A 21256-nucleotide genomic window follows, 5' to 3' on the forward strand; every position below is an offset into this window, starting at 1 on the left:
TATAACCAATAAAATACTAACTGGGCACAAAATAAATTTTCTAAGTGTTTATTAAATAAACAATGGCACCGATTGAAATATTAAGGGAGCTCTAACCTAGTGCAGAGACAAAATTACCCAGAAATATTATAAGATTATGAAAATATAATATTGCCAATATTATATTCTCATAATCTCAACCAACATAACTAATGTTGTTGAAATGCTATATATATGCTAATGCAGGCATTTTAGTTAAAAACTTGAAACACGCCTACTTTGTGAGCATGAAATCATCGATCAATTAATTTTGTGTATATTACGTGAATAAGGATTGATATTAAATCTTGTCTTTTTGTTGGTGTGAAAACGAAATAATAAATAAAATTATTAATCATAATCACAATAGACACACAAATTAATATGGTTTAGAGAATACATCACAGTTGTAAGAAATTCTAATATATTAACGTTATTAACTATTATGTTTAAAGCGAGGTTTACACTAGCAAGAACTTGCATGCAATTTACGTTACATTGATGACTACTAAGGTAAACTGCATTCAAAATGTTTATCAGATACCGCAATGTAATGAAAATTGCATGCAAACCTCTAAACCTCGCTTAAATGAAAGAATCGTGTCTCTTATCTCTTGCGTCGTTCAAGGAGAGGTTAAAGAAGCTGTGGTTATCTGATTGACTAATGTGCCTATATTTGTATTGTATGTTGCTTTATATTTTTCTACTTCTTTCCAATTTTTAGTGTATTTTCCCCATTCCTTTTTGTGTAATATATTATATGTTTATCCTATTAATTTTGTATGTATTTATATCCTTTATCTTTCTGGTACCTTGTTGTACATTTTGCTACATTTGTCACCCTCTTTTCACTTTCTCCTCTCATCTACTCAAAGGTTAACTGGAAGAGATCCCTCATAGGGATATGGTCGCCTTTGTACATCTTATTATTTGTACCATGTAATTTTTTATGTGTATATTTGTACAATAAAGAGTTTACTACTACTACTACTACTACTAAAAGCAAATATATATTGCTGTTATTGCTACTGTAACTTTACCGAAGGCTCATTTCAAGCGGCAATAGTTGCGAGTAGCAGGCGTGTAATGGTGATAAATTGATAATTTTATTAAACTTGCAATGGCTAACCCCCTGTTAGGAAGATTGGATGTAGACGATGTTTTGGTCAAGTTTAAAGTGTACGATCGTTATCATGGAGTGGCACTAATATCTCTGACTGTGGCACTCATGTTTGAATTCATATGGTATTGTAATCATGTTATTGTAGCTGAGAAAGTGAGATACAGGTATGTTTATTCACATATTACTTATATCGCATCGCACCTATAGACAATTTATTAATATAGCGAAATAAGTACAACAATTTGTACGTTCTTTTTTGCATATGGGTTTATGGGCAAGAGTGAATAGGCTGTTGTTACTGAACCGGTGAAGCTCTATCTTAGGCCCTGTCTTCACTTTCCATCAGGTGTGACTAGGGCCAATCACCGATCAGTTTATAATAATTACTTTATATATATTTTAGATTTTATTTTTACATAAACGAATTAAAAGAGAATTTATTCCAAAAAGAACATTTTTTGTTTATTAAAGTGAAATTTTTATTCTATCGGCTCAAATTTTTTGGTCCGTCTTTAGCATGTCGCATTATAGAATTACAGCATTAGTAAAACTCTACTTTATTTTTTGTACTTAGAGTTTAGTCTTTAAAATAAGCTTCATTATTGGACTAAGGTTACAATACTTAATTCACAAAGGCTGGTATTTGCTTGTAATTTCATACAGAATTTTAAGGACAGTAAACCTTATTAACCTTAAGGCGCTGGTGGCCTAGCGGTAAGAGCGTGTGACTTTCAATCCGGAGGTCGCGGGTCAAACCCGGCTCGTACCAATGAGTTTTTCGGAACTTATGTACGAAATATCATTTGATATTTACCAGTCGCTTTTCAGGAAAACATCATGAGACAACCGGACTAATCCCAATAAAGTCTAGTTTACCCTACTCTGAGTTGGAATGTCAGATGGCAGTCGCTTTCGTAAAACTAGGGATTAGTTGCCAAGCGGACCCTAGGCTCCCATGAGTCGTGGCAAAAATGCCGGGCAAGCGCGGGAACCTTATTAACCTTAAATACGGTAACGTTTCATACGTCAAACCCTCTCTATCTGTCTAATTCTACGGTGAATGGCAAATAATCATATTATAATAGGAAGTTTACAGTCACATACGACTTTTTGTTTTCGAACGTCACGGACGTCACGATTCCGTCAAACAATTCCCAACAGTTGGCTACTCGCAAGCGTGTAGACATCTTGAAAACCCCAGTGTAACGTGACCGTGAGATCCTTTTGCTATGCGTAATCGGAGAGCTTACTTATACCGGTTTCCTTAGTCCTTGACTCGCGTATGATAAGTAATAATTAATTACAGCGCCATTCCGTGTTGAGTAGCTGAATTACATTGGCGTTGGGCGAGCTTTTGTAAGATAATAAAAGAGGATATTTATTAAGTTAAGATTAAAAACGCGATTTTAATACTCCAAATCGGATAATATTCCGAAAATTTTCAGTTATATGCCTACAATCCAAAAAAGTTTCAATTGCATCGTAGTTTCATAAAACCAGACCATTACTTTTTTCAGGTGTAAGGAGCAAACCAACATAAGTGAAAGCTTAAATACTAGTTATATACCGAATCAAACAGTAGAATGGTGCAAAAATCCTGAGGCGTGTCCGGAATGGGTGTATGATAATCCAGACAGTTTTGTAGCTGAAGTAAGTAGTAACATATCTTTTGCATGAAATAAACATTACAGGAATACATTATAATTTCTGTCTTTACCTAGTTTCAGTTGGCATGCCAAGACTGGAAGAGGACTTCAGTCGGAAGCATGCACAATATAGGATACATGTTTGGGCTTCTCACTATTGGACCGTCGTCTGACAAGTAATTATCTATTGACTATATTGAAGTATCTAAGCACGAATTTTCATAAATCATACACCAATATGCAAGTAGATAGTAATACCAAAGAGAATATATAGCATACAGGGTTATTGTCATAGTACATTTTGTAGTCACAGTAAGTTTTACTGCCATCTATCGACAAACTTAAAAACTAAAAATGAAAATGTATAAAAATATCAAAAATGTAATGTCCATGTATAATTTACTTATTATTTTTAAATGACTAACCCATGTTCTTTCATTGTCAACGCCATCAAGCCGAGTATAGGCTAAAGGTGTGGCGCCATCTATTTGAGAATAACTTTTTCTTGATTTCCGAGGCACGTTTTTTTTAGACTATTCATCTTATACGAAGTTACATATGTCTTTGGTAATACTAAGTTCTTTAACGTACTTCGAACATTTTAAAATTATATTGATAAAGAATTTCTCAATCTTACGTTTTAGGTTCGGTAGGAAAGCTCTGACTATACCTATAGTAACATGCGTAGCAGGTGGGACGTTGGGATGCTTGAAGAGTTTTGTCACGTCATACTGGATATACGTAGCTCTAGAGTTTATGGAAGCGGCAGTCGGTGCCCCTATGTCTCCTTTATATATGCTAGGTGGGAAATCCTTTTTGGTTTAATATATAAATTAAACGCCTTTTAAAACTACATATAAGATATAAGGCAGCGTCTTAAGTAGGCGAACAACTCGCGAACGCGACGCGATGCGGCGTACGCCCTGAGCCGCGTCTGCAACGAGATCGCCCACGTAGGACAGTAGGACACTGCTATAGGTATCAAAGGATTGATTCACCCGTGCTGCGCCGCTTCGCTTCGCGTTCGCGTGTTGTTCGCCTACGTAAGACGCTGCGTAAGAGCTATAAAATTATAGGCAGAACAGTTTTATAGATTGGAGTGATTAAAATCTAATTAATGGTTTTCAAAATCATAATAATGTTGTTACAGCTGTAAAAATGGTGGCAACCAAGTCACGGGTCACATATTCGACTACATTCATGACGGGTCTTGGTATAGGAGGAATTATATTGTCCTTTGTTTCATGGCTGATTCCCTACTGGCGAACGTTGCTGAGGGTTATATACGCGCCAGGACTACTAGCCATATTCTCATTTACTTGCTGGACGAGAGCCCCAGGTGGCTGCTAACCAATGGAAAGAAGCAGGAAGCTGTGAAAATAATAAAAAAAGCAGCAAAGCTAAATAAAATGGAAATACAAGAAAATTTAAATAACATCTCATATGAAGTCAATAAAGGGCAGAGCTTCGCATCAGTAATAAAAGACACGTTTAAATCTAGATCTTTACTAAAGCGATTTTTTGTTTGTGGCATATGGTGGGCTTCAGCCACTTTTGTAAATTTTGGATTGATTGTCAATTCTACGTTATTAGGAGGCAACAAGTATATAAATTTTGGACTCTCGGCTACAATGAAGAGTCTGGGAATTCTGTTTTCAGCATACATAATTACCAAGTATCATAGAAAAGGCCCCTTAATATTCTGCTTCGTGGCTTGCGCCATCCTTTGTACTGGAAACCATTCTTACCAAAAAGTGAGCTTATAATGAATTCATTAAATTCATAATGTATTAATTCTGAATAGCAGTATTTCAAATAGCACGAAATATATAGTAAATTGTTAACCAAGGGTGGAAAGTGAACCATATATCAGCCAAGATATTTTGGCGCTCGAAGGAAGTGAGAGCGCCAATAGTTCGAGGGTGAGATGGTTACTTTTACCCGAGTTAAACACGCTAATTTTTTTACTATGAGGAAAGTCAAACATATGAAATGTAGGTTTATTATAGGTATATTTCTTTTGACGGTTAAGACAATTAGGGACTGGATTAGCACCATTAACATTTTGATCGGAAAAAAATCTAAAACCAATAGACAATCGTATCTTAAATTGGGATGTGTCTGAAACGGCCCTTAAAAAAAGTGAAACTAAATGAATGAATGAAAAATAATTTACCTTTTCAGATCTCTGGTTCCAGATAAGCAACTACATGGTGGGTTTACTTTTATCGTGTGCGAACTTTTCAATCATCTACTTATTCACCTCTGAACTTTTTGCGACTCAGTCAAGAAACTCCATGCATGCGTTGTGCTCGGCTGTCGGAAGGATTGGCTCTATACTAGCACCACAAACGCCGTTATTGGTAAATACTCCCAAACAAAAATACTATACATAATATTGTAAAAGTATACGAAAGAAATGTAAGGTGCATTGTGGTAACTTCGAAAACGGTTTTTTTTTTAAATGCATATATCTTATTAAACAAGAAGCATTATCTATTGTAGCAATAATAATAGACCGCGAGCCAGGCGAAAATTTCGTCAATCATCGCCTTCCTCGCGAAAACTCGTATAGTGGTTAACGGCTATTTAAGATGCACCCTAGTGGAAGTCAGCTGCCGCTCCGTTGGTGGGTTGAGGAATGGCAGCCACCGAAACACGTAAAAAAAAAAAATTTTTTTAGTCATCGCCTTCCTCTTGATACTTTGTCAGATGGTAGTTTAGGTGCTATTGATAGTAAAACCAATCGTCAGCCGGTTGTATCGCGGTGGAAACATCGTCAGCTGGTCACATGAACTTGTAAAAAAAAAAAATGTTTTTAGTCATCGCCTTCCTCTTGATACTTTGTCAGATGGTAGTTTAGGTGCTATTGATAGTAAAACCAATCGTCAGCCGGTTGTATCGCGGTGGAAACACCGTCAGCTGGTCACATGAACTTGTAAAAAAAAAAAAAATGTTTTCAGTCATCGCCTTCCTCTTGATACTTTGTCAGATGGTAGTTTAGGTGCTATTGATAGTAAAACCAATCGTCAGCCGGTTGTATCGCGGTGGAAACACCGTCAGCTGGTCACATGAACTTGTAAAAAAAAAAAATGTTTTCAGTCATCGCCTTCCTCTTGATACTTTGTCAGATGGTAGTTTTGGTGCTATTGTTAGTAAAAACAATCGTCAGCCGGTTGTATCGCGGTGGAAACATCGTCAGCTGGTCACATGAACTTGTAAAAAAAAAAAACTGTTTTCAGTCATCGCCTTCCTCTTGATACTTTGTCAGATGGTAGTTTTGGTGCTATTGTTAGTAAAAACAATCGTCAGCCGGTTGTATCGCGGTGGAAACACCGTCAGCTGGTCACATGAACTTATAAAAAGTGATAGCATATCAGTAGTGTGTTTGTGCCGGTTCTAGACCAAAACTTTTCTGCTAGGGGACAACACTAATCTAATGAAAAATACTGCAAAAATGGAAAGTATATCCACCTGGTGCATTAAAACATTCAATGTATTAGAGGAAAATATTTACAGATAGAACTTTATTGAATGATTTTGATATTGATATTTTATGTATTACTGAACTAATAATGAATTAATGCCTCAACTTAATAACCACCAGGTGGGAAGTTCGTTCACCAGACCTAGTTAATTCGGTCGTTAATTATATTAAATAATAAATCATTTTTATTTCGAGTAACTTTACAGACTCATATAGCTTGTGTTAGTAAGTACTTATAGCTATGTTAATGCTTACATCTATCACTATATATACAGAATAATTATTATCACAAAATTAACATTACAATAAATAATAAAAAATAAACAATATTGAAATGAACTGACTTATGTTTCTAGAAGTACATACCCAAGTAGCTTATACATAATAAGTACTTCTAGAAACATGCATGTCCTCACAGTGCCTCATATATGGGCAGTCAAACCTCTCGGCTATCAACCGCAGGATGGGGTTGGGGCTGGCCCGCACCCGGCGCACCAGGGATGTGCATCGTTTGCGCATAGTCGTATAAAAGCAATCTATGCGTGCTTCAGCAAACATCCCTGACGCGCTGCAGAAGCGAGGCAGCCCCACCAGGACCCGGAACGCGTTGTTATATTGGACCCGGAGAGTCCCATAGGCCCGCTGCGTGTAGTATGTCCATAAGCTGCACGTATAGAGGGAAGTGCAATATGCTCTAAAGAGAGTTAATTTCACCTCCCTAGTACATCGCGCAAACTTACGCGCAATCATGTTTGCCCTCACCGACAGGGCCCTCCGTTCACGCTCGATATCCATGTTGTCTTTTAGGTCTGAGGTGACAACATGGCCTAAATATTTAAAAGCCCTCACCCTTTCCAGTGGAGTACCACTCAGGTTGATGGGAGGTACCTTGGGTATCCGATACCCAGTAGGTTCAAACACCATGTATTGCGTTTTACCCACATTATATTTTAGCCCATGATGGATGGCGTAGGTCTCGCAAATACATAAAAGTTTTCGCAAACCACAAGCCGACGCGCTCAACAAAACCATATCGTCTGCATAACTCAAATTATTCAGACAAACTGTGTCGATATGGCAGCCGACATGAGTTTTGCCGAGCGCCTCGAGAAGCTCATTTACGTAAAGGTTAAAAAGTGTGGGCGAGGTCAAACCCCCCCTGTCTCACCCCACACTCCAACCGATACGGGTCCGATAAGGTACTCGACCATCTAACGCTATTGACCTGATTTCCATACCAGTACCTCAGGATTTGTATGGTCTCATTAGGTAATTTAATGGCTTCTAGTTTTTTCCATAGGATATTGTAGGAAACCAGGTCAAAAGCCTTAGACAGGTCTAAGAAGCACGCATAAACTGGCGTCTTTCTGTTTAAATAGTAATTGACAGTGTGCTTAAGGCACAGTATTGCACTTTCCGTTGATAACCCTGGTCGAAAACCAAACTGGTTGGGGTTAAGGCTCACGTACTTATTTAATTGTACATTAAGCACACTATCAAATACCTTAGCAATAATAGTCGCAAGGGATATAGGCCTGTAGTTATTGGTGTCGGACAAATCTCCAGTTTTATTTTTGGGTACAGGAATAACTACAGTTTTCATCATATCCTCGGGCAGATAACAGTGCCTTACACACAGCGTATAAAACAAAGCTAACACTCTCGAGATATGGGGACCCGCATTTTGAAGGTGTTCGATGCTGAGGCCATCGTGTCCTGGGGATTTGCCTCGGGTGATAGATTTAATAGCCTCTGCTACATCCTTAGCAGAGTATCCCGGTCCAGGTTTCACGTTGACCTCAGCACCGTTCATCTCATCCTGCGACCGCACAAGAGGTGATTTGACAACGAAATGATCTTTAAAAGTGTTAGCTATGTCTTTGGTGTCAGTTTTGCCATTAACACTCACAGGGCACGAAGGTCGAAACTTCATGTTGTTTGTGGCTTTCCAAAATGACCGGAAGTCCTTTTTGGAGTGCTGTGAAGCTAGAATATTCATTTTTATTTGGGTTTGATGGTTCTGGCACCATTTTAAGCGAGATTTGAATATTCTTCGCGTTTCACACATCTCATTAAATAACCTGCCCACTTCCGGTCTACCACAGAGTGTCCACTCGTGAAATTTCTCTCTTGCGGCCCTGTGCGCATCGCTGACATTAAACTGATATTAAATAGTCATTTAAAATTTAAGGAACGTAAGGACATTGTATCCATGCCTGTTGAACGATGCAGTAGAATTGGAGCAATTTTGAAATATTTGAAAGCATAATGGAATCTGTCCTACTTAAAATATCACCTTCTAGTAAGAAATTACTTATATAAATGCTATTATAAAATTAATGAATATTTCACATCTGTAATTGAATAAATAATTTTATGTAATAGTAATATTGTAAAACCGTAGGTAGAAATGAAATCATGTATGATCTGTATCCCGATGATGTTATTATTGTATAACTTAGTTATAGTACGTAGCTAGTAAGAAAAATTTGCATGCTTCTTTAAGTGAAATGTACGCATCCAAAATTACCGTCCACCTATGTTCATCACTACATTTGTACAAATAAACACATCTTTATCTTTAACTGTAAACCTAGTTGAAACGTCGAAATAAAAGGGAAAATAATGAAATTTAATCGCGTTAGACCCGGTAATGACATTAATTATGTGTACAAAACGTGAGAGTTTAAAGTGTTACATCTTTACAGATATACAGATCTTTAATGGTAAAATAAAGTACATTTTACAAGTCACAAATTCTTAAGAATAAAATAAAGATAAAATTATTATACACAATAATAGGTTAATATAAATGTTTAGAGGAAGTTACGATATGGAATCAATGATCATTTCGCATAGACATCATGAATTCGTCGATCGAGTAGTAAGCCTTTTCTACAAGTAACGATTTTAGCTTTTTGTTAAATATTGTGTCACTTTTCGATTCTTTTATATCGGTCGGTACTGAGTTATAAAGCTTTGGTCCCATAATATTTAGTGACTTTCGTGACTTCGCGAGCCTGCATTTAGGGGCGAGAAGAATAGGCAACTTGCGGGCTGGGCCACTGCGGGTAGATCCACTGGATTTATACAAGTGCATATTTGTTCTGACATACGTACATGCGGTCAGTATATATATACACGGTAGCGTTAATATCTTGTGTTTTTTAAACAGAGATTGTGCAGGATAGTCAACGGGTTTGCCATCAATAATACGAAGGGCGCGTTTCTGCATTCTAAGCAGTCTATCTCGATCAGCAGCTGTACCCCAAAGATCGACACCTTGAGAAAGTATTGCGCGGAAATATCCATAGTAGGCGGTCTTTAAGTTCTCAATAGATAAACTGGGTGCTATTCGGGACAGCGCAAAACAGGCTGAGGCAAGTCTGTCGCAGGTGGATTGTATGTGCGGGGCCCACGTTAGTCCTGAGTCGATTTGGTATCCTAGGTATTTCACAGTGTCTACTTGTGGGATTTAGGTGTCATTTACTACAATATTCAGTTTATTTGTATTTGTATTTTATAGTCGAAAATGAACAATATTTGTCTTGTCAAGATTAATTAACATGCCATTTGCAGAGAACCATTTTTCGATTAAACTTGTCACGTGACAGAGTTTGTACTTTAAATTGTTGAAATTATCCGCTTGTACAATAATACAGGTATCATCCGCTTTATCTTAAAATTGCTCCCATTCTACTGCACTTAGTTCTATAGTCCGTTCAACAGACATGGATACAATGTCCTTACGTTCCTTAAATTTAAACTGACTATTTAATATAATTAACGACCGAATTAACTAAGTCTGGTGAACGAACCCCACCTGGTGGTTATTAACTATTAAGTTGAGGCATTAATTCATTATAGACCGCGAGCCACGAACAGTTTCCGTGATCAATCACCTTCCTCGCGAAAACTCGTATAGTGGTTAACGCCTATTTAAGATGCACCCTACTGATGATAGTTTAGCTTCTGTTGTGATTAAAAATAATCGTCAGCCGGTTGTATCGCGGTGGAAACACCGTCAGCTGGTCACATGAACTTGTAAAAAAAAAATTGTTTTCAGTCATCGCCTCCCGTTCGATACTTTGTCAGATGATAGTTTAGGTGCTGTTGTGAATAAAAACAATCGTCAGCCGGTTGTATCGCGGTGGAAACACCGTCAGCTGGTCACATGAACTTGTCAAAAAAAAAAAAATTTCAGTTATCGCCTCCCGTTTGATACTTTGTCAGATTATAGCTTAGGTGCTGTTGTGAATCAAAATTGGCTCGGTCAGCCACCTATTTTCTACCAAGCCACTGTTCCCTCTTTGGGTCCAGATATTTGATCCAAGTGAGTGTTCAGAAACTTTTTATGGAAAATTGTATATAAATTTGCTATATGATGTTACGAGTTATTTACGAAAAACTAAAATACCTACCTATAGGAACAACCGTGATCTGATTCAGTTGAAATTTAAATTACTTCTTTATGTCCGATGACAGTGTAATAATATGCTAATGCAAAAATAGACGTGATCAGCCGGGCTAGCACATGATTGGCGCGAGAGTATCTCGCCGCGACATAGACTACTCGTCCCTCTTTAATTCATACAATTAGTAAAAGACGGGTAGTCTATTTCGCGGCGAGATACTGTCGCGTCAATCATGTGCTCGGCCTACTGATTAGATATGAGCGCCGCCGGTCAAAATTAGTCGGCGGCGGCGACGAATCGGCGGGATGGCCTTAAAAGGCTTGATGTAGGTAGGTATGCAAAAAGAATTCAAATCAAAATTAAGGCAGAAAAATATGATTTTGCCTTGAAAACGTTATAAAATAAGCACATTAATCATTTCAAGGACAATTTATCGATTAATGGTTATTGGGACCGTGCACGAAGACAGCGCCACACAGCGGTTGCAACTATAGGCTTGTATTTTATCAAAGTATTAAGCGAGCAGTAATTATATCGTAATAATTTCAGTGAAAACTACTGAACGGATTTTTATGCGGTTCTCACCTATGAATAGAGTGATTCTTGAGGAAGGTTAAGTCGTATAATTTGTTAAGGTTTTGTGTAAATTGGTTGTAATATGACGATATTTGGTAATCAAGTCAGAAAAAAGTCACGCTGGCTAACACATTTAATCGAAAACGCTGCCCAACCCGTTTGAGATATAACAAAACAATGTATGGTGGAAAGATCTCTCTTTCATTGCTCTACAAAAAAGTCCGCGATGGTGTATGTCTATCTTTTAAGGATAACTTACTATACCCATTCTTATCTTTACTACAAAAAGATTTCATAGTATGTGGTATTTGCAAAGCTATTTACACGGATACAGTATTAATAATAATTACCAAATTAAATACGTCAGTTATATTAAGCATTTCATACAGATTACAAAGGTCCCTTACACCATACAATTTAAATTAATATCTTAGGAGTAATCGTAAATTAAACTTCCATTTCGACCCATATAACTTGTATGAAATGTTAAAGACGCTAATCCGTTAGTTCAGTTAGTTGTCAATCTTTACCACGAAGTAGACATGTTTTGCCATGATATTTTTCTATTAAAGTTCTACTGAGCAGTCACCACAGATCTCTTCTTAATATTGTTTTTCAGTAAGTAACTCCTTACGTATGAATGTTTTGATTTTATTTATATTTTCCAGAACTAGTTGTTTATTCAGCTGAAAATTCCCTGCGAATCATTTCCGAATGGCTCACGGCTAATTTACTAACCTTAAATGTTGCAAAATACCATAAACGCCCTGGGCCGCAGAATAACTAAAAATTCAAATGAACATGCTCGTCCGGTACTACGAAACGATGCAGAGAAACCAGCGTACTACGTAGGTGAACGACACGCGAACGCGAAGCGAAGCGATGCGGCGCGGGGTGAATCAATCCTTTGATACCTTAGCGTGCACGATTGATATCTCCTAACCCGCTAGAGGGTGGGGGACAAATCTGTTGAGTTTGACATCTTTATATATATGAAAATGAACAAATGAAAAATATTTATTTCGTAACTTATAAGTAAACTATTCACATCTGTGCCGATGCCTCTTTTAAGTAATAGAGATACACGAAAGAAATTATGAGCGTTAAATATTTAAAGTTTAGACGTAGCTTGCCCGGTGCTACGTGCTCTCCGGGGAACCACCTAAAAATATGGATTAATTATAGATAATATAATTAAAATAAATAATATGATTAAAAATCCTATTAAATCTTTAAATGAAAAAAAAAATGAAAGGGGACTTTTTTAAATTAGTACGGTATACCACAAAAGTAAATTTAAGAACATTGAATTTGAATTCAGCTAGGCAAATTAATATGACACCATTTCCTGAACTTGGTAGAAGAAGAGGGCGAGCACGAGCGAGATCAAAAAGTATGGTGTAATTTGTAAAAATATTTTCAAGCGGTTTTCGATGAAGATTCAAATAGGATGACGAAATTGCGAGGAATAGGTAAAACGTCGGTTTTTAGACACGTCAAAGACGAACTCAAATATGTAGATTTCGTATATGTAAGATCTTTCACAGTAATCGACTTACGAAAAAAGTGTTTTTTTTAGATAATGTTTAAATATCATAAAAAATAAGTATTTATTTCTTTCCAAATCCGGTAGACAAAAATGGAAATAAAAGATTAAAGAACCGATAGCCAGTTGTCAAATGTAGGAGTAACGTCTCTAAACTTATCAATAATCGATAAAAACCGCGACTTATTTTTGTACGCTCTTACACCTTAGACAATAAAGTCGTGTTCACATATTTTTGAGCCATTTGTCTGGATCGATAGTTTTTCCTTCGACTGTACATAGACAATAAACACACGTTTATAAAGTATAAAAAACCGGCCAAGTGCGAGTCGGACTCGCGTTCCAAGGGTTCCGTACCGTACATTACACAATTTAAACAATGTATTTTTTATGTGAAACATGAGTGAAATGTCTTTAAAAAAACCCGTAGGGGTCGGATCAAAAACTAAGTAATTAAGTCCGACTCACGCTTGACTGCAATTTCTAATAGGTTTTCCTGTAATCTTAATCTATAGGTAAAGATCTATTTTGTGTTTTTTTTTCAAAATTTTTGACCCAGTAGTTTCGGAGATAAAGAGGGGGAATGGTCATTTTTTGCCTATTTTCTTGAATAACTTCTAAATTGTTTATCCTAAAATTATAAAATATAAAAAACAGTGCGTGGAGTCCCTCTGCGCGGACGAAGTGAAACTTCGTAATGTGGAAATGAAAAAAGGAAGGGGTATAAATTGATTTTAAGTGAACTCATATTGTTTTTTTAAGACAAACTTTAGTAGCTTTTTTATTAGCTTTATTTAATTTAACTTTCTAAACCTCCTTCAGACTTACCTTACCTGTATTGCGTTCGAGTCCGCTGAATGTGAATAAGGAATAACTTATATACTCCTGGTATCAAAACCACTATAAAACTGCTAAAACCACAATTTCCATAATTAAATGAAAATGACACATTTTGACCCTTTGTAACATGTCTTTCTGGCCTTCCTGGTATCAGAATCACTATGAAGCTTCATCTTTAGTGTGGTAGCCGCCGTAGCCGGTGACTGTTTGGCACGTGAATATAAGCGTCCCGGTCCCGGATACCAGGAAGACATAAGTTACACAAGGTCGAATGTCGAAACAGGCCGGCTACCGCGAAGATCGTAAATTTCGAATTTTCTATCTCCATCCCTTTTGCGTAAAGGAGACTTCCGATTATGCAAACTACGTCACCAGATGTCACTATAAAATTGATACAATTTAAAGGCATGAATACAACATTAAAAAGTTTGCATATACCTCGTACATCAAGATCAAGACCTTTCTTTATTCATAATGTTGTTACCTAGCAACCGTTATTTATATATACTATCAGAAAAAAATATATCGTAAACAGAGATATTATTGATATGAAATTATTATTGTACTAATATCTTTAAAGTGAATAGCAGAACAGACTAAAATCGGAGCAAACAAGCAAGCAGCATAAAACACGTCGAGCAAAATTCAAATAGGGTAATTAGAAACCCAATAGTATAACCCGAATCACGACAGCAAACTGTGTACGGAGCTACAGAGCGTGGCGTGGCGATATAAGTACCCGAAATTCCCCTAATGTGACAATTATTATTCCAAGAAAATGGATTATTTGGAAGCTACAAGCGGTGGATTCAACTTACTTGGTACAAGTACATATACGTGGTAGGTCCCATAATGACCTAGCCGGAACCAAATATTATTATGCTAGCGAAATAAAACTATTATTACTTTTCAATATAGCCGCCTTTAATGTCAACGCACTTTTGACATCTTTGAATATGCATCTGTATTCCTTTATAAAAGTACCTTGAAGTTTTGTCTTCAAAATGACCTAAAACGGCCGCCTGTTCTTCGTCATTAAAAAATTATTTTCCTCGCAAGTCTCGCTTCAGGTTTGGGAATAAAAAGTAGTCACTGGGAGCCATGTCCGGACTATACGGGGGGTGGTCGACCTCATTGAACCCGCACTCGCGAACTGCAGCCTTGGCCACGAAGGCGGTATGCACGGGAGCATTGTCGTGTAGCAGCAGTACCCCTTTGGCTAGTTTTCCTCGTCTCTTTTCTTTTATTGAAGCCCGCAATTTATGGATCAAAGAAGCACAGTAAGAGCCATTTATAACGGTATTACGTTCTTTAAAATCGACAATCAGGATACCATGGCCATCCCAAAAGATTGTGCACATCAGCTTTTTGGTGGACTGGTGCACCTTCGCTTTAATAGGGGGCTTTTCGTTTTTAAAACGCCACTCCATCGACTCGCGTTTGCTCTCGGGATCATAATAAAGCACCATTGTTTCGTCTCCAGTTACCAGCCGTTTAATTATGCTTTTAGGGTTTTCGCCACAGAGCTCCAAAAATTTAGAGGCATATTTCACGCGTTCTTCTTTCTGAACAGCTGATAGAAGTTTAGGTACCCACCTTGCACTGACCTTACTCATGTGAAGATGATCGTGAATTATGCGGTGGACGGTGCTCTTAGAAAGCCCTAGTCTTGCTGCTATTTCTCTGATCTTTAGGCTGCGATCACTTAAAACTTCCTCTTGGACGCTGTTGATATTTTCAGAAGTGAGGACCTCCACTGGTCTTCCATCATGTCCCAGATCTTCGACAGCTTCCCGACCAAATCGAAACTCGTTTACCCAGTTTTTTACGGTGCTATAAGAAGGAGAAGACTCGCCGAATACGCCATCTAAACGATCTTTGATTTGAGCGGGAGATAATCCTTCTTTAAACAGGAATTTTATGACACTTCGGTACTCAATTTTGGACATTGTTAAAAATCTTGCGACAACCTTGACTTAACTTTCTCTAAAGCTGAAAATAAAGCGAACAAGTCGATGCTCTTCCGTTTAAAAACTACTGATTAGATGTGCTATCCAATAGTGCATAACATGTCATGACATGTCGCGCAGAAATGGGTCAGTCCAGGTCATTATGGGACAACCTGGTACACCTGCTCTTATTAGGTACTATCTTTGTATACCAAATTGAAAGCAATAAAAATACTTCCTTTACTATTATGGTTTTGTTATATTCATTCAACTCTTTTAAATCTTTTTTACATAATATTAGGACTACTTGGGCGGTTTACAAGTAATTTTTTTTGTTTGATATCTTGCAATCAATAAGAGTTTGTTGTTACAAACAAAAAATGGTACTTGTAAACTGGCCAAGTAGACCTAATATTATGTGGGACGAAAGTACACGTATGTATGCATATGTAGTTGTGCACGCACACATATATACTTAGTTTCAGAATAAAATCAAAGATGGCGCTTTCAAATCAGTTTCCATAAAATGCTTCAAGAGTGCTCTCTTTACCTATTATACTTACTTTACTCGTTGGTATAAATTATCTATTGGCATTTTTATCTGTCACCTCTCCAGTTATATAATTCTTAAACCTCCTTTATAGTTATGTTAGCCTGGTACATGTATGTATCAAACAAGTATACACAGAGAGAGAGGGAGATAAGACACCGTGCTGGTCGAGCGAAAGTTAACTTTAGTGAGTTAATAATAGAGTATAAAATTAAATTATCTATGGTAGCGATTTATTCTTGATTTATTAAGAAGAGCATCAATTACCCTACTTTCGGGAAATTACCCTATTCAACTTACTGGTCACACTCTTGTATTTGTATGTTCATAGTTATGTTCGCCTGGTATATGTATGTATATTATGTATGGTATAAATTAAATTATTATGTATGGTAGCGTTAAACGTTTAACGCTGTCAGTTGGAAGTGCCATAAGAAGTTTCACTTCAAAAAATATTTGAGATTCTCACAATGAGTTCTTTCATTTGATATATAACACGATATAGTTTGAAAAACTTTATTTTTTAATTTTCTCATTTACCAAGTGCTTAAGATCCATTCCTTCGACAAGGATTCCCATTTCCAGCAACAAGGATCTATGGAATCGATGCCACCAAGTCCCGGTCAAACAAGAAATCGCGAAACGGAAGTGGAAGTGGATAGGGCACACCCTCCGAAGACCAGATGACAACACGGCCAGGATTGCTTACAAGTGGAAGCCGCACGGGAGCAAGCGACAGGGCCGGCCGGCGCACACGTGGCCAGGGCTCGGAACCGGTATTTTTTTTAAACCCCGAAATAGCCCAATATTTTGAATTGTTTTATGCTCATTACGTAGGACTTAATCATGTATTTAGGAAACAATTTTGCATTATTAAAATGTCCCATTAAAAATGAAATTATAAACAAAAGAACGAAAAAGAACGTAATAATACCGGTATTTTTGTATGGAGCAAATACCGGTTTCCGACCCCTGCACGTGGCAGCGCACAATCGACGCTGAGCTGCGGGCAGCAGGACTGAGTTGGAGGGACGCGAAGCGCGAGGCGCAGGACAGGAGCGGATGGCGACGTCTCACGAAGGCCCTTTGTACCGATGGGGTACCATAGGACAACAACAACAAACAACAACAACAACAACAACATTTACCCATGACTTAAAACAACTTCATTTTTGAATTAATAGATAGACGATTTATTTTTAAAATGTGCTTCATAAATGGTCTCCAATACGAGTACCTATAATAATTCAGTTGCCAAATAAATACTTGTTACCTTTCTGAAAACAAACAAAAGCTGTAACAGCATTAAAACACTACTCATATTTATATGTATAACTTAGCTCCGTTTTAGTTGCTAATCTATTTATTTTAGTACTCATTTAAATTTATTTAAACAACCAGAATTAGATTAATTAGTTGACCGGTAAAATACGTACCCACCGTGGTCCTTTGATTCATTTCTTTCTCCGAAAATATTGGAAGGAATGGATAGAAATGAATTGGAGGGGAATGAAGTTTCAACGTTTTTTACTTTTAATTTCTTTATCGTCTTTGTGGCTAGAGGAATGAAAGGAATGAAAATATGTATACAAGCAAAAGGAATGAAAATATGTATACCCAAATGCTTATAAATAGTTAACGATCTTTTTCATGAGATTAATAAATTACTATGTATAAGGATAACAATGAGTAAATTAGCATTTTACAAATTCATGTGACCAGCTGACGGTGTTTCCACCGCGATACAGCCAGCTAACGATTATTTTTATTCACAACAGCACCTAAACTATCATCTGACAAAGTATCAAACGGGAGGCAATGACTGAAAACAATTTTTTTTTAAAGAAAGAAAGAAAGAAACAAAGAAAATACATTTATTTTAACATCAACCAACAAGTTCACAAGTTTACAAGTTCACTGACCACCTAAACACCTAAACTACCACCTGACAAAGTATCAACCGGGAGTCCTCAACCCACCAACGGAGCGGCAGCTGACTTCCACTAGGGTGCATCTTAAATACTTTGAATGTTTTGATGCACCAGGTGGATATATTTTCCATTTTTGCAGTATTTTTTATTAGATTTAGTGTCGTCCCCTAGCGGAAAAGTTTTGGTCTAGAACCGGCACTAACACACTACTGATATGCTATCACTAAATATATGAAAGTAAATTAACTAAAATTTTATTGAAACTCATGCCTGCTCTGCACCTAAAACAGTTTTTTGTGCAGCAGCAACACAGCAGCATCTGACAAAGTATCAAACAACGGGACGGGAGGCCATGACTGAAAACAATTTTTTTTATATGTTCATGTGACCAGCTGACGGTGTTTCCACCGCGATACAACCGGCTGACGATTGTTTTTACTAACAATAGCACCTAAACTACCATCTGACAAAGTATCAAGAGGAAGGCGATGACTGAAAACAGTTTTTTTTTTACAAGTTCATGTGACCAGCTGACGATGTTTCCACCGCGATACAACCGGCTGACGATTGTTTTTACTAACAATAGCACCAAAACTACCATCTGACAAAGTATCAAGAGGAAGGCGATGACTGAAAACAGTTTTTTTTTTTACAAGTTCATGTGACCAGCTGACGATGTTTCCACCGCGATACAACCGGCTGACGATTGTTTTTACTAACAATAGCACCAAAACTACCATCTGACAAAGTAACAAGAGGAAGGCGATGACTGAAAACATTTTTTTTTTTACAAGTTCATGTGACCAGCTGACGGTGTTTCCACCGCGATACAACCGGCTGACGATTGGTTTTACTATCAATAGCACCTAAACTACCATCTGTCAAAGTATCAAGAGGAAGGCGATGACTAAAAACATTTTTTTTTTTTACAAGTTCATGTGACCAGCTGACGGTGTTTCCACCGCGATACTGCCGGCTGACGATTATTTTTATTCACAACAGATCCTAAACTATCATCTGACAAAGTATCAAACGGGAGGCGATGACTGAAACTTTTTTTTTAAAAGTTCATGTGACCAGCTGACGGTGTTTCCACCGCGATACAACCGGCTGACGATTGTTTTTACTAACAATAGCACCAAAACTACCATCTGACAAAGTATCAAGAGGAAGGCGATGACTGAAAACATTTTTTTTTTTTACAAGTTCATGTGACCAGCTGACGGTGTTTCCACCGCGATACAACCGGCTGACGATTGGTTTTACTATCAATAGCACCTAAACTACCATCTGACAAAGTATCAAGAGGAAGGCGATGACTGAAAACATTTTTTTTTTTACAAGTTCATGTGACTAGCTGACGGTGTTTCCACCGCGATACAACCGGCTGACGATTGGTTTTACTATCAATAGCACCTAAACTACCATCTGACAAAGTATCAAGAGGAAGGCGATGACTAAAAACATTTTTTTTTTTTACAAGTTCATGTGACCAGCTGACGATGTTTCCACCGCGATACAACCGGCTGACGATTGGTTTTACTATCAATAGCACCTAAACTACCATCTGACAAAGTATCAAGAGGAAGGCGATGACTAAAAACATTTTTTTTTTTTACGTGTTTCGGTGGCTGCCATTCCTCAACCCACCAACGGAGCGGCAGCTGACTTCCACTAGGGTGCATCTTAAATAGCCGTTAACCACTATACGAGTTTTCGCGAGGAAGGCGATGATTGACGAAATTTTCGCCTGGCTCGCGGACCATAAGCAAAATGCCTTGGTAAGCGTTGCAGTTGCGTAAACATTGCAAAGGTATGAAGTGCTTCTGGTTTAGTAGATATAAACTATTTTTAAAATTGCCCCGCTTTCGCAAAAAGCACCTTATTGCTGAACTGTTGAATATAATATTTTTTTACGTTGTTATTTAATAGCGTTGATTACATAGCATAATAAGTATATCTGTACCGAGTGCTATTATCTAAAACATTGTTTTTATTGTAATTATAGATGGCGTACTGGTCAGGTCTGCCAACACTTTTGTTCGGGGTGGTGTCCCTGATTGCGGGACTCGCGACGCTGCTCTTGCCGGACACAGCGAACCAAAGTCTGCCGGACACGGTCTACCAGGCCGAGAAAATAGAGGCTAAAATCTTGACAGAAAGTCGGTCTTAATATATATTTGTTCACGTTTAATTTTTGTAGTATTCATGTCAAACAAATACCTACAGCCATTAAGAGCCAACAGGAGTGGTCATTTCTCCATACAAACGTACTCGACTGTTTCCTCCCTGGTTTTTGAAGCTAGAGGAATGATTTTTTCAACACAGATTAATATTGTCAATATCTGTGTCGGTGTGTTTTGCTTTTTTTGATATTTTTGTTTTTTAAGGCGCTAGAGCCCTTCAAACATGGCCAAAAATGGCCTCACTGACTATGCCGCAATGAGAGGCGTGGTATTCAAAACTGGTATCAATTAGCCAAAAAATCAAAACAGTCCGACACAGACAATTTCATAATCATTTAGATTTCCAAATTTGGTTACGATTGCTTAAGTTTTGGAGGAGGAAACAGTCGAGTACGAAACCTCGATTTTTGAGATTTTTACGCAGGATTTTTCGCCTAAGCTGCAGTTGTCCTTATCGCACTAATTTTAGGGGCGGGGTCAAGTTTCTAAATACGTACACGGACAGAAAAGTGATGGGCAATAGTCGACATTGAAAGTCGATAATCTAGTGATGTGATAAGTTATCGATAAACCATAACAAAGTCGCGATTTGCCTCTTAGTAGGCGAAGTAAGTAAAGTGAGTATGCACTTTGGCCTCAGGGGATATCGTTTAACACTATTTATTATTCCTTGGTTCATACAAAGCTGAGCTGACGCACTAGCTACGAGATTAAGTCCTGGCTACCCCCCAAAAAGGGAGGGGATAAGTCGGCTTCTGCGGTCCAGTTTGCCTCTATTTCTACCTATCTCTTGATATGAGATCAAATTTGGTATAAATTTTGTGTAAATTAGGGACGAATAATTTATTTTAGAAATAATAGTTTCACATTTTCATACACAAATCTGAATATACGAACGAAAAATTAAAACTATATATAATTTTTGGTCACAGATTTGCTCTTTAGAAGCAAATTGTGGTGATTTGCACTAAAAATTAATTACACAATTT

The 21256-nt window shown here is 37.4% G+C and overlaps 1 protein-coding gene and 1 pseudogene across 8 annotated transcripts in view; one reads left to right on the plus strand and one right to left on the minus strand.

Annotated features, from left to right (window-relative positions):
* The window catches only part of LOC134747566 (protein sprint), a 323735-nt gene that overhangs the window by 58996 nt on the left and 243483 nt on the right, over window positions 1-21256 (minus strand). The gene's annotated exons all lie outside the window — the stretch shown is intronic.
* LOC134747908 (solute carrier family 22 member 1-like) lies at window positions 1123-20274 on the plus strand (annotated as a pseudogene).

This window comes from Cydia strobilella, chromosome 15 (genome assembly GCF_947568885.1).
Source record: "Cydia strobilella chromosome 15, ilCydStro3.1, whole genome shotgun sequence".
In the NCBI taxonomy this organism is placed as follows: Eukaryota; Metazoa; Arthropoda; class Insecta; order Lepidoptera; family Tortricidae; genus Cydia; species Cydia strobilella.